General features: G+C 43.0%; 1 long non-coding RNA gene across 1 annotated transcript in view; it reads left to right on the plus strand.

The window, feature by feature from the left end:
- The window catches only part of LOC147673870 (uncharacterized), a 43,164-nt gene that overhangs the window by 27,984 nt on the left and 1,871 nt on the right, over positions 1–13,309 (plus strand). The window lies entirely within an intron of this gene.

The raw sequence follows: 13,309 nt of genomic DNA on the forward strand, positions 1-13,309 counted from the left end.
TGTCGAGAAGAGAGTCACCTTCAAGATATTCATTCACGCCTACAAACGCCTATACAACACCAGACCCCGATACCTCAACGACAGTATCACCCTCCAGGTACCAAAAAGGAACCTCAGTTCCGCACACCTCGTCCTCCCCGAAACCCCACACTTCCGCAGAGCCACAGCAGGGGAAAGATCCTTCTCTCACATTGCGGCCAAGACCTGGAACGAGCTCCCAATCGCCATCCCTGAACACCTTTAGGAAGGGTCTCAAGACCTGGCTCTTCGATTGGACTAAACTACTGACCCCCCCCAGCGCTTTGAGGCTCTCATGGGTGAGTAGCGTGCTTACAATTCCGAGTGATTAATTGATTGATTGACACCCTTCTCATGTTTGTGCTCAGAAACACACTTGTCTATCTCCTTCAACGCTGAATTTATGTAACAAAATATCCAGAAATCTTAGGACCCTAATATTGGCCGCCCATGGAATGCATTCAAAGTAGGTTCACTATACCTTCAAGGGTCTCAACAGCACCATTAGCACTATCTCGAAAGTCAGCCTGTCCCTTCTCTTCAGCTTTAGTCCTTTCTCTTTACTCTCACTGCTTGAAACCTTAGGTCCATTTCTGCAATATCCCCTCCAACATTGGGAAGCTCTTTTTCATACCTTCTTCTCTTAGCAGACTTCCACTGATGTAGATGTTTTATTCAATTTCTCAGAGCTGTGCAGATTTATCCCAAGTGCTGCCATCATCTATTTTCATCCCCACTTTAGGGCCACAGCTGCCAGGCTTTCAGTAATATCTTCTGCACCACATTCTTTTTCAGCCATGTTTTCGTGTCCAGAATCTAGCCATCACTGCTTCTCAGCAAGCCCTCTGTTTCTAGTTCATCCTCCCAGGAGATACCTCCCAGCCCTCCCCCCTCCAATCCTCGGGCAGGGTAGGGGCACAAACATAGATCATGCTCCATGTATGTATTTATGGCTTCATTAGGTCTTAAAGCTCTCTGATTTGTAATTCGTTCCTGGACTCACTTTCAGAGTGCATAGTTGAAAGGGTGTAGTTTGTGCTATATGTGGGATACTTGTGTGAAGTCCAAAAATATAATTAAACATTGTGCAGCATAAGTCTCTGCACATAAAAAGGGTGTTGCACTGAGGGAGAATAAAGCTTTTTTATGTTAGAATGTGAGTGTGAAGAACCAAGGGGCATATTACCAACGAGTAGCGATATTTATCGCTAACTAGGCTTTGCAACGATTTTTTTGTATCGCTAAGTATCTTCGGAAATTATCGCTGGGATAACTTGCTATTAGCAACGTTTATCTCAGAAGTGATAAAAATCCTCACGCTAACTGACAAATGACAGATTATCGCTGAAAAACCAACGATAATCTCTCGAAGTTTGGCGTTAGCTTGATGATAGGGGCTCACAAACTTAGCCATGATATTCACCTTCCATAGGATATCATGGCTAAGTCAGGAAAATACCAGGTGTACAAAAAGCAGCACTAACAGGGTTAGCGATATCCTTGATAATAGGAGAAATGTCGCTTAGCAACATTTCTCCTATTATTTTTCTCTGGAACGCCCCCTTTGCATTTCATTAGAGATGCAAGGGGAAGCGTAGTGAAAAAGGGTGCTAACATGCGAATTTGCGTGTTAGCACGCTGTTGCTGATAGGGAGATAATTTTATCTCCGCTTTCTTGGCTTTTAAAGCCAAAAAAGCAGTGATAAATCCCTTGATAATATGCCCCCAAGTTTTTAGTGTTTACCTAAATTCTAGATGATTGTCAATTCATATTCTTGTAGAACCACGTTCCAGAGCATGGAAGGAGAAGGAGGTTCGGGCAGTCTTTTTTTACCTAAGAGGAAAATGGTCAACAGATGAGCCAACGTGGAATATAATGGGTTTGTCTGGCAAGTGGTGTGTGTTGAAGGAAAATGGTCTCATTTCCTGGGGAACTCAACATGCTGTCCCACACGTCTAGGCCCAGGGAGACAGTATAAGGATATGAGGGATGGTGTGATGTGAGGCCCAACAGCTGTATTAAGAAGCCGCCTGGTGACAGTATTTTGAATCCTCTGTAATTTTAAGGGTGGGGCACCATGGTATACATCATTGGGATAGTCGAGATAGGAAAGCTCTAATAGACAGGTAACTGGAACTTTGGAGGAATTCGGGGTACAGGAAGATTCAAAGCAGGCATTATATCTTGTAACAAGTTGATTACTTTGGGGTATAAGGAACAGAGGGGATTCCATTATCACCCCTAATTTCCATACTTCCCCTAAGTGAGATGATGGTAGACGTACTTCTTGTGTGCAGATGTTTGAATTACAACAGATGTTGTCTGTGAAGAAAGCATATCATACTGCTGATCATGCAGTGTGTGAAGGAAGCTTTCCATGGAGCCAGTAAGCATACTTGGCCAGTAAAACAGATCTAATAATAAACGCAAAGTGAGATGTCCGCGCACAGTGAGAGGTCCACAAAGGACATAAATTCACACTTGCATAGGGTGTTAGCTTGGGCAATGGTGCTATCTGGAAAGAGTTCTCTGATCAGCAGGACACTGTAAAGTATGGGGTGGAGAACATGCACTTCATTCACACCAGCCTAAGGACCTTGGATGAACAACCGCAGGGCCAGACACAGTAGATGGAAGGCATACAAACCCCCAGAGAACCACAACAATCTCCTTCATGACATCTTGCAGTTCCAGTGGGAATGTTCCAGTATGGTGAGGTAGAGCAATGCCAGGGGACAAGGTGATGTCCTGCATCTTACACAGGCCCTTGTTGACATAGGACCAGTTCAACAAGAATGAACAAGTCATGTCCATGGTACATGTGGTGGAAAACCAGTACCTGCCCAACTCCACTCACTCACCTGCCCCCATTGCTCAACCTCACCCAGTCCCTTAAGTTGTCCCCTATTTATAATTGACAAGAATGGGAAACACACCACAGTGAAAAGGAAGCACATCTACAGCCACCACTGTGAGTGCATTGTGCACCACTCACTGTCATCATCCACACTCCCAAAGCCTTTATCTATGGCCACCTGTCCGGAAGATGTCAATAAGTAATGCTACTTACCTGTACTACCTTACACAATAAACCTGATTGTACTAACCTTCACATGGGCCATCATCAAGAAAGATTTTGTAAAGTTAAAACTTTTAAGTTCTTCTCGCATGCAAATATAAAATTACGTCTTGTAAATGTCTTTAGTGACTTAAAAGACAAAACAACTGGCAGTAGTTCCTTTTAGATGAAATTGCCAGTAGCTCCTTTGTATGCTCCTTGAGCATTATCATGAGCTATTTGAGGATCTGTGAGAGACAAGATATTTGTTCATTTAAATGAAAGGTTAAAATGAGGCACATATTGGGGATATTGCTGTTAAGATTATGAGCTATTAAGCTCTTTCTGAACTTGTTCCTGAGTATTCACTCTTTGTGGGCTGTTTTGCATCTTTTTGTAGATATTAAATCGTGATGGGGATATTTTTCTGCTTATGTCAACAATACTTTTTGGATCCGAAGAAACTGTAGTGGGGTGCATGAAACAACCGTTAGTTGCTGTGAAGATGAACAAATTAGTGTCTTGGCAACATTTATGCTTGTAAATCTTAGGAAATTCAAGCAGTGTTTTTAAAAATCTGAAAGACTCTGCTGTGGATGTTATTAGTCAATTTCCCACCACTCCCCACCATGATTTCATAATTTAATTACCCTTAAAACACTTACTAAAATCACCTGTTTATTTACGAGTTTAATAAAAGAAAATGCTCCTAGGACACTTCATAACACTGAAAGGAAAGAAAACAAGTCAATGTGTGGAACTGTAGACCTGAGGGGACGGGTCCAGTCAAAAATGTAGATGAAACATAGGGCTAACATTGTTTAGTTACACTCATGATAATGAAGTGCTTAGATGACAGCCTTATTGAAAAGTTGAGTCTTGAGGAGCTTCCTTGCCTGAAGCTAAACTTCCATCCTGGAGAAAGGTTGATGCTGTCCAATAATTCTGTGCTCTGGAACCCAGTGATCCATACTGTAGCCTCCAGTGCTTTCATTTGTAGAAGATTAAGTGCCAGGGCCCTCGTTAGGAGTCCCTCAACTTGCACCACACATTGCCCCTGCCAGCGCTGCCAATGACAGCATCAACACAACTACTAACCCTCACACTCCTGCAATTGTGATAATTCAGACTATTTCAGGCCCCCAAAACTATAAGAATGGCTTGGGCGGCAGGTATTAGTAATTTTTAATGCATATTGAATTAACAATTAACTGTTGTTTTGCTGATATCTAAATTAGCCAACAGCGCCACCAGCGCACTGGTGTTGACAATTAAGTACCGGAGCCCAACACTGGAAACATCTGTCTCAAATTAAGCATTGCTTTGCAATGATTTTGGCCTCCATATTCAGGATAAATAGGGTGGTAGGGGGAGCATGTACATAGAAGTCTCCCAGTTTAACGGATCACTTTTATTTCAGCCTTCAGGAAGTCAGGGGTAAACGATTACATGTGAGTGCTTCCTTCAGGACCTCCTGGAGAGGTTCACCTAGCCTGTGCATTAATGCCTTGAAGAATTCGACCGGAAACACGTTCAGGCCTGGTGTTTACCCGGATTATAGCCGGCTCAGCCACCAAGTCGCCCTCTAGGAATTGTCATTTTATGTCTAAGAGAGTCCTGAGGGGTAGATCTGACACTAAATTCTGGATTAGGGTCTCCACGAGAGTGTCACGGCGGGTGTAAATGTCACCATAATATTGCATTAAGTGGTGGGCTTTATCTCTGTCCCCTGTAATTTTTTTCTCCTGTTGAATCAAGAATATATGTAATTGGGGAGTGTAATATTGAAGCAGAGGTGGTGTAGTAGTTGTCTGGCATGGTTTCCTCATTGATAGAAGCTTGATTGTGAGGCTAGCCACACAGTTCTGGCATCATCAAGTGGTGTATTCTGCAGTTGGGCTTGTGCATGGATAACTTCCCTGTATATTCTCGGGTCTGGGTTGCTGTTGACCTGCATTTCAAGAGAGCTTATTTGTGCTTCTATATCATGTACTGACTGACACTTCCTGTATTTCTTCCTAGTGGAGTAGCTAGTAAATTCTCCCCATAGGTTTGCCTGTAATGCCTCCCATAAAGTGCCCAGGGAGTCTACTGAGTGTCGATTATGGGAGAAATAAGTATCTATCGTTTCCCATGTGTAGAGGTGAGGTTAGTGTTGTGAAGGGACCATGCCGAAAGTCTCCAGTGGAGAGGAGCTCATGGGCTGCCTGCCTCTACGTCAATTTTAATGGGGGAGTGATCTGAGAGGTCTCGGGTTAGGATTTGTGCCTCCATTACTCTATGTACTGCGGTCCTGGGGAGGAAGAAGTAAACTATGTGAGAGAAAGTGTTGTGTGCCCCGGAGTGAAAAGTGTTGCCCCTTTCATGCATGAAGAACAGACACCAGACATCTGAGAGTCCCATTGCCCCTAAGAAGGGTCTTAAAAGGGCATGGTTCCGTACGGCACATCAGCTTCAAAGCCTGTATAGTGTTTCGTCTACTACCGCATTCTAGTTTCCTTCTAGTATCATGGGTCCTGAGTTCTCCCATAAGGTTCATGATGGTCTTGAGGAAGAGTGTATGTAGAGGGGTAGGGAAGGAAACATTTGACAGAGTTATAAGTTCCCCCATCAGGAGCCCAGGTATTGTTATGTATCAGCCCCTAAGGTCTGACCATGTTTTCGTATTCTCAAAATGGAGATGTTCTTCTAGCAGTATGGGAACACCTCTAGGACGCTTGCTTAAACCCGTAGCAATACAGGAAAGGAACTTTGTTACCCAGCAAGATATTGGCATGAAAGCTCAGAGTGGCGCGAAGAACCGCTGTTTTTGACTGGATTTATTATGCTGTTCACATTTCACAATACTAGGCCGATCGTATCTTCTGGGGAGATATGAGCCTTCCGTTTCCAGTTAGTCTTTATAGTTCCAGGGTAGTCAACCCAGTTTCTTGGTGATCATCAGCCACGTCAGACCTCCATGGAGGATTTCAAAGCGGATTTGTTCTCCGGGCTGCCATACATCTCGCTCGTGGTTGCAGTTGCGCCGTCTTCTGTGTCCCATGAGTATCCAGTTGCCTCCGGTCTGTTGCACCAGGATGAACGTTATTGGTTTCTGTTGCACATACGGACACTGGACCATGGTGGACAGTCTTGCCCAGCCCCAGGGGGGCCCTGGCTTACATGGGAAACATCATGTGTGGCCAGAGGTGGCATCTTTCATCCGTCCATTGGAACACATCTTTCGAGATATAGAAGAGTAAGTGTTAGACCTTTTTGGGATTTCAAAATTAAATTGTGGATTTTGCCTTTTCATTAAATGGTGGTGGCCACCTTAGGTCACCAAATTGTATCCTAGACCTCCTTTCTTACCCCTAACCATTGTCTGCAATCATGTGCCCTACACCATACGTACACTAACTTGTTTTGTTGTCCGTTGGCCCCACCCTTATCACATGTTCTAAACCTAACACTTGCCCTAACTCTATGCCTTACCCTACTCATACCTCCAACTCTGTACCACACACTATCTTTTCCATACCATTAATCTACTTTTAATACTTTCTCAGTTCTTTTTTAGACCCTTGATTATGGAATCCTAACATTTTTACACCAATGTTTTTATGCCACATGACTTTTCACCCCACAAAAATAAAGGAAAAAATGAGGTCACCTTCACCACTTGCCTTTAAAATGCAAAAGAGATCAAGAATTCTATATAGCAAGCGGGCTCTATTCCGGATGCAGGTCACAACCTGGTCTATGAGCACCTCACATGATTTCTGAGACATACTTTAACAGGTAAACTGCCATTATTCTACCACGAAATAAAAACAACCTTAATGACGTGGCCTTCAAATTAGTGTTAAAGGAAGTGGGTATTATAGATGCAATAAGAAACTAATGTGTATCCGAAACCATACACAGTATAAAGTCTTCAGAGTGTTTGTTGAATAACAAAATGGTTTCTATATAAAGTTTAACAATCCGACGCATGTAACCACCAGCAAAAAATAGGTGAGACCCAAGATCCAGAGATGGATTACCATCAAAATCTTGTTGGTGATCTGGATTTTCTCATCTGGTCATCCACAGGGCCGGACTGGTGTGTCTCTAGATCAGTGAGACTACTTCCAGAACCGCCTGGCAGGTCTGGGGTCAAGCCCACATTCGCTTGTTGACCATGCGTGGGATCACCAACTGGTACAAAGTGCAGTGCAAAGGGTGAAAGTTTTGTGGAAAAGTGAAGTTAAAAAGGAATAGAGAACACACAGTAAGGAAACTTTAATGGCTGTGAGTCTCTTTCTATTTAAAAACCAGAACAGCGCAAAAACACAGTATAAACAAATGACTGCTTAAGGGCCAACATGTTTCTGCCAAATGGGGGAAAGAACTCCCTTGGCTTTCATCAGGGCCTCTGTTCTTACAAACTTTTGCTACTGCAAGTGCAAAACACACTCAAAAAGAAATCAAATCACAGTGACATCTTTAAAGGATATATCTTCCTATTCCTCCATGTCAGCTGGTGAGTGAATCACCCTTATTAACAGGGGAAATTACCTCACCTCACCTGGACCAAACTCAGAGTAAGGGAGGCCACGCTCTCTCCGTCGTTGCCCCGAGCTATGTCTGAGGTTGGGGACACACCCCCGGTTTTGTATTCTTATAGATGTAATGCCAAATCAATGCTTATCTAGTTTGAATAAAAAGTAGAGAACACCATTGTAACAGTGAAAGTATCCAACACTATATGGATGTGACATCCCAGTTGTTTGTCCTTGCAGTTTAATCAATGTGCATTTAAGCATCAATTTGTGGGGCAGCTAAACCTAAGAGCCCCCTCAAACTGAACATAGGTGCTTACAAAGGACCTCTGGAAAGACACGCTAGAACTTCACTCCAGCTTACTGATCACCTTTTTTTAATACAGAGCTTCTTGTTCCACGTTCCTTGTGGTGCTTCCAGAAGGTGGAGTTGAATGCTGCCCTCTATCTCCTGGCTAAAAATGAGCCTGAAGGTCCTAACTGAAGCTTTCTTGGTCTACCATCTTCTTATATCTGTCTGCCTGGAAGTCCCCCCAACTGTAAGGTGGCCAGAGATGTAAACATATTCCCTGGAGCCCTCTCTTCCACTCAACACAGACAGAAAGAGGGCTGCCACAAAAAGCTACTGCTATAAGTAGTGGACTAAGTGATGTCTCTACTTGTTGAGTTCTCTGCCTGTCTGCACCTGTGGATTTTATTTTTCGTCTTCTAATGATCCTTCTGCTTTGGGGGAGGTTCAGCATCCAGTTAGCTTGCGAGCTAGTCAGATCAAGAGAGACCTATGTGGTCTAGAGTGAGACCTTGCACCTGTGAGCCTGCGTCCACCTCTGTGGGTCAGACTGTGGATTCCCCCATTCATCATCATGGTGGGTTCCCTCTGTAGGGTAACCTCTGACCTGGAGCAGGTCCTCTGGCAGGAGGTAAAAACATTTAACCCTAAACCACGTGATAACTGTCTTGCAGGCTGCTGGTACGTTTTATTATCATTTGCCATTGTCGTTATTTTGTGTTATCTTGCTTCTAATGCTTGTAAATATTAGATTAGTGAAATAGAAAAGATTTGCTCTTAGTCAAGGCTTGTGATCAATGCATGTTTGCAAACAAAGATGAAGCATTGCGATGTTGTAATGAATGGATTGTTACTGTATTGTGTTTTCGGTTTTAGGACTGTGCTCACAAGCACATTGTGATGCTCACAGGCCAGGTTATACCACTTTATTGGTTGGATTGTTGTTTTTTGTACTTCTTATTATTTTATGCCAATTCATAGAGTATATATGTTAACATATTTAGAAATTTTAATGAAGTGTTTTGTACAAGCAAGAGGCATTAACATTAACATCTATATTGTTACTGTGATAAGTGTGTTGTTCACTTCCTTAGCCCTGTATAACTCCAACACCATAATATCCATTACATAGCCATACCGCTACAACAGTTCCGTTGTATGGCCTACATTCTACATCCATTGACCACTACTCCCTGACCACCACAGTGATACAGATATGTAAAATGATTTAGCTTGTAGCCTGGGCTATTGTTGGAAAAAATAATTATTTGTTTAAATTTGATTAAATTATATTGGGGGTGATGGTTATTATACTCAATAAACAAAGAAAGAAAGTGGGCGGGGGAGTTTTTTATTATAAATGTGTAAACTATGCATTTTTTCATTGTTACATGTTAATAAATAATGTGAGGGCAAATGTGGTAATAAGAAGAATATAACATTGAAATAATTATCACAAATAATATAAAATGATAAATAGTGATCCCAAATACCAAGGAAAAAGTGTGTAGTAAATAATAACAAGCATTTACAATGCAATGGTTTTGCCTTTGTTAAAGTTTGAGCTTTTGGTATTGCTTTTGACAAATGGTCTTTTCTAACATCTTTGGATTATGTGTAAAACGTGACTGGGAATAGAAATCGCTTGTACCGAAGCGCGTCCGTGGTCCTCTGCAGTATGAACATATTCGGCATTGGATATATTTTATTATATAGTCTGCCGTCATCCCTGAAGATGCTAGGGACATTATAAGTGCCCGCAGTTTATTGTTGGTTCCTATCTGCATTAGAAGATGGGGCGAGTATCACCGTCCTGGAACGACACTCCTTTTTTCTGGGGGGGGGGGGGGGGGGGGGGGTTGTTGGAACGTCCCCCCCCCTCCTCCCCAGGCCTCATCCAACGCCCTTCTTCTCCTTTCCCTGGGGGTAGGAGCATTTCAGAGACCTCATTCATTTTGTTTGCTTTAGATACTTGCCAAAGTTCCACCATTGCCTACGTTACGTTTGTTCTTGTGCTTGAGTGTCTGCCATTTATTGCAGTATTATACCTCTACTTGTACTTTGTATGCCTTTGTAACTTGAACACGTCACTTTTTCCTCCTGTAATGTACCGTTTGCTACCTCTTGTATTTTGTGTGCTCACAATTGTCACTTTTGCCTCATGTAACTTATCGTTTTCTTTCGTATTTTTTCCCTTGTAATTTTCTCCTCATGTATCATTACTCTTCCTATTGTGACGTGCTCTGACACCTTCGGGTAACGTCCGCGCTATATAAAAACGCATTCTAGGAACCAGTGCGTTAACCGGGATGAAAAAACTGAAGGGTCACAAAGGAGCGTGGCCGATGTAATTAAAGGCATGACATAAAACATCTTGCTAAAAATTTGTTCTTAGCATAGTGTACCGCCCGACTGGTATTTTTTCTATTTCTGTCATTGCCTCCAGATATATAATACAACAAGTAACATTACACCAACAACAAGTAGGGATGATTGGCTTTGTTAATGGTTATTAGTTGCATAAAATAAATATACAACATGCAAACATATAGATATATTATTGAAAATGTTTTAGTTTGTGTGTGTAAGAGGTTGTGGCATAAGGGCCTGTGCTGCCGACTTTGGAGCTGGGGAAGGAGGTTCGAGACTCCTTCGGCTCAACATCCTGTGATTCTGGGCAAATTCCATATTCTCCCCGTGCCGACATGAAAATAAACAAGCATGGCAGCAGCTTACCTAATGGTACGAAGTCTTTCCTTCACTGCCCCATCCGAGCGAGAACAACCCCAAAGCCAGCCTTTGACGCCTTCCCCAGAATCATTAGCATGCAGACTAACAGGACAGCTATGCTTCCACTGCAATAAGAACAGTCACCCACTGGTGGCAGCCCTCCTGGTGAGACATGCCTCGCGGGCCGGCACTGACGGCATGGTGGGGAGCGGAGGGAGGGATCCAGGCAAGACTCGCTACCAGCCCCCCCTGCATACCAGGCCCCGTAATGAGATGGGGGGGGGGCTCCACGGCATGGTGGGGAGCGGAGGGAGGGATCCAGGTAAGGCTCTGCTGATATGAATCAAGACTGCAACTTAGGAATTTGCAAATAATTGTGAATTCTTAAATTGCGCATAGAAAACACTTTCATGCATCTCCAAAGGTCAATTTGAGATCGCGAACGGCCGTTTTTTGCGAATCGCACCGTTTGCGATCCCATAAACCGTTGATGCATGTCCCCCTTAGTATTCTATCATAATCCTTGTACCTGATGTACATAAACATGCTCTCAGGCATTGCATAATTATTCTGTATATGGGTCACCACTTTTTTTCATCCTTGACCAACAGACCCGCTGTGCATGATCGCATTGTTAAAGAAAAACATTTATGATTGTTTTAAAAAATGTATATTCTAGAAGAGACCTTGGAGTGACCACTCTGGTATATAAGACCCTTATCCCCTCTATAAATTAGAGAACAATTCCTTCCACGCTGACATGGGGTCCTGCATGCTGAATCTTCGACTCAAAGTAGCCTGACATCCCTTGCGGGTTGTCATCTTAGGAGCAAAGACGGGATTCTTCATTCTGTAGCATCAGGTGAGGGGGTTGGTTCTTCCCTAGGGGATTCTTGGCTGTATACATATATATCTATACACATATACATGCAACACCTACATCTCTAGGCTGGGAACAGTTGTTCAAATTACGTAGGGCACGCATTATAGGAGTATGCAAGTAATACTGTCTTATCTGAACTGTACATGTTCATCTTCTTATCACTATGGTAGAAATATATCTACTGTTTACTATATTAGTACTTGTGATTTCTTTCTTATGCGTCTGTCTCTTGATTGTCCCAGCAAATTTGTTTTACACAAGACTGACGCTGGACCAATAAATACTTATTGAAATGTCCTAACCGCCACCCTGTGTATTTTCTGAGAATAAGTAAGCAGGAGTGACTGAGCGAAAAGTACTGTACTGTTTTTTACGATCCCCGAGGAATCTGAGTTGTCATGTTCAGTGGTGGCCAGAAACTACCTACACCTCTGTAAGATACGTGGGGTCGTAGTGGCACTGCGGAGCTAGCTGGTCTAACAGCTGACGTATCCTGTGGGGGTGTCATGAATCTGTTTGGACACCAAGCCCCCAGTTTAGGTCATCCAAAACGCGCAGGTCCTGGGGATTCCTACGAACTACATGACAAAGTCGCCTAATGGCTGAACAGCGTTGATTCATTGCATCCTATTGCAAGAAAGAAATCACAAAAGAAAAAAAGAGGCAAGAAAGAAAGTATTATGTGTATTTTCATTATTTTCCGGCCCGATTGCGGAGTCTCCACCCGTGTGTGGAGATTCTGCTCCGCACTTTGGGCAGAGGTTCTGCATTCGAAGTGGAAGCACCGCACTTGGGACAGAAATCTCACAACTGGGCCGGAACCCAATGAAAATACCCAGGAAGTGACATACAGGAATCTAAAAACAGGAAGTTGAAGGCAGCCATTTTATGGTCCTTCTGTGCCATCCTCACCTCAGATCAACATTGTTCGCCATACTGCTGCTCTGTTTATCTAACTTGCCCCCAACATGGCTTAGATACTTAAGGACAAGGGACACCCTTTCTGTGAGTCAGAATTGAACATCCTTTCTGGGGGGTGCTTGACAAGTACCCTCAGCTTTATGGGGGCCCTGCTAGACAATTGAGCAATGCAGCACATCTGCAAATCTGGTGTGATATGGTTGTGCACTGCAGTGCAGTGGGTGTGTACAAGCATTGGGGCAAAATGTATTGTAAGCCCTGGGAGGACCTGCGAAACAATCGGCCCATAATAGGGCCCAGGATATCATGGGCATGTCCTCCCTGCCCCATTCACAATGGCCTTGCATGAGCCCACTGTACAGGAGGGTCCTGAAGACAGCTTGACCAACCCTTTATGCTCAACTAAAGGACTTTGAGCAGCAGAGAACTGATAAGCCTATGAACTGCATTATGTATCTTGAAGTATGATGTGAGTGGTGTGAGAGATGTACCATCATGTTTTTTGTCACCTTTCAATTTATCTGAGTAATGTCTGCAATAATTATAAAGTCTAGAAATCAGTGGAGCTACTGGAATGCTGTTTTCGACAGGTAATCTGGAATTTTCAGAGTTCAAAACACAACTGGGTAGATTTCCATTATCATTGCATTTTTTAGGACAAATGCACTCGCATAATCATGACTAGTGAACCAAGGTTCTTAAAACTGTTGTAGGCTATGGTGAATGAATGGCTTGGACAATGTCTCTTGTAGCTTTGTGAGATTTTGTGTGTTGTATGTTGTATCATGCATGTTTTTGTGTGTATATTTTTGCAAGACAACTATTATTTGTTGTAAAATGAACTAAAGCCTGACATTGTGTCACTTGTCTCACTCCAAATGATACA

Source organism: Lissotriton vulgaris, chromosome 12, assembly GCF_964263255.1.
Source record: "Lissotriton vulgaris chromosome 12, aLisVul1.2, whole genome shotgun sequence".
NCBI classification, from domain to species: Eukaryota; Metazoa; Chordata; class Amphibia; order Caudata; family Salamandridae; genus Lissotriton; species Lissotriton vulgaris.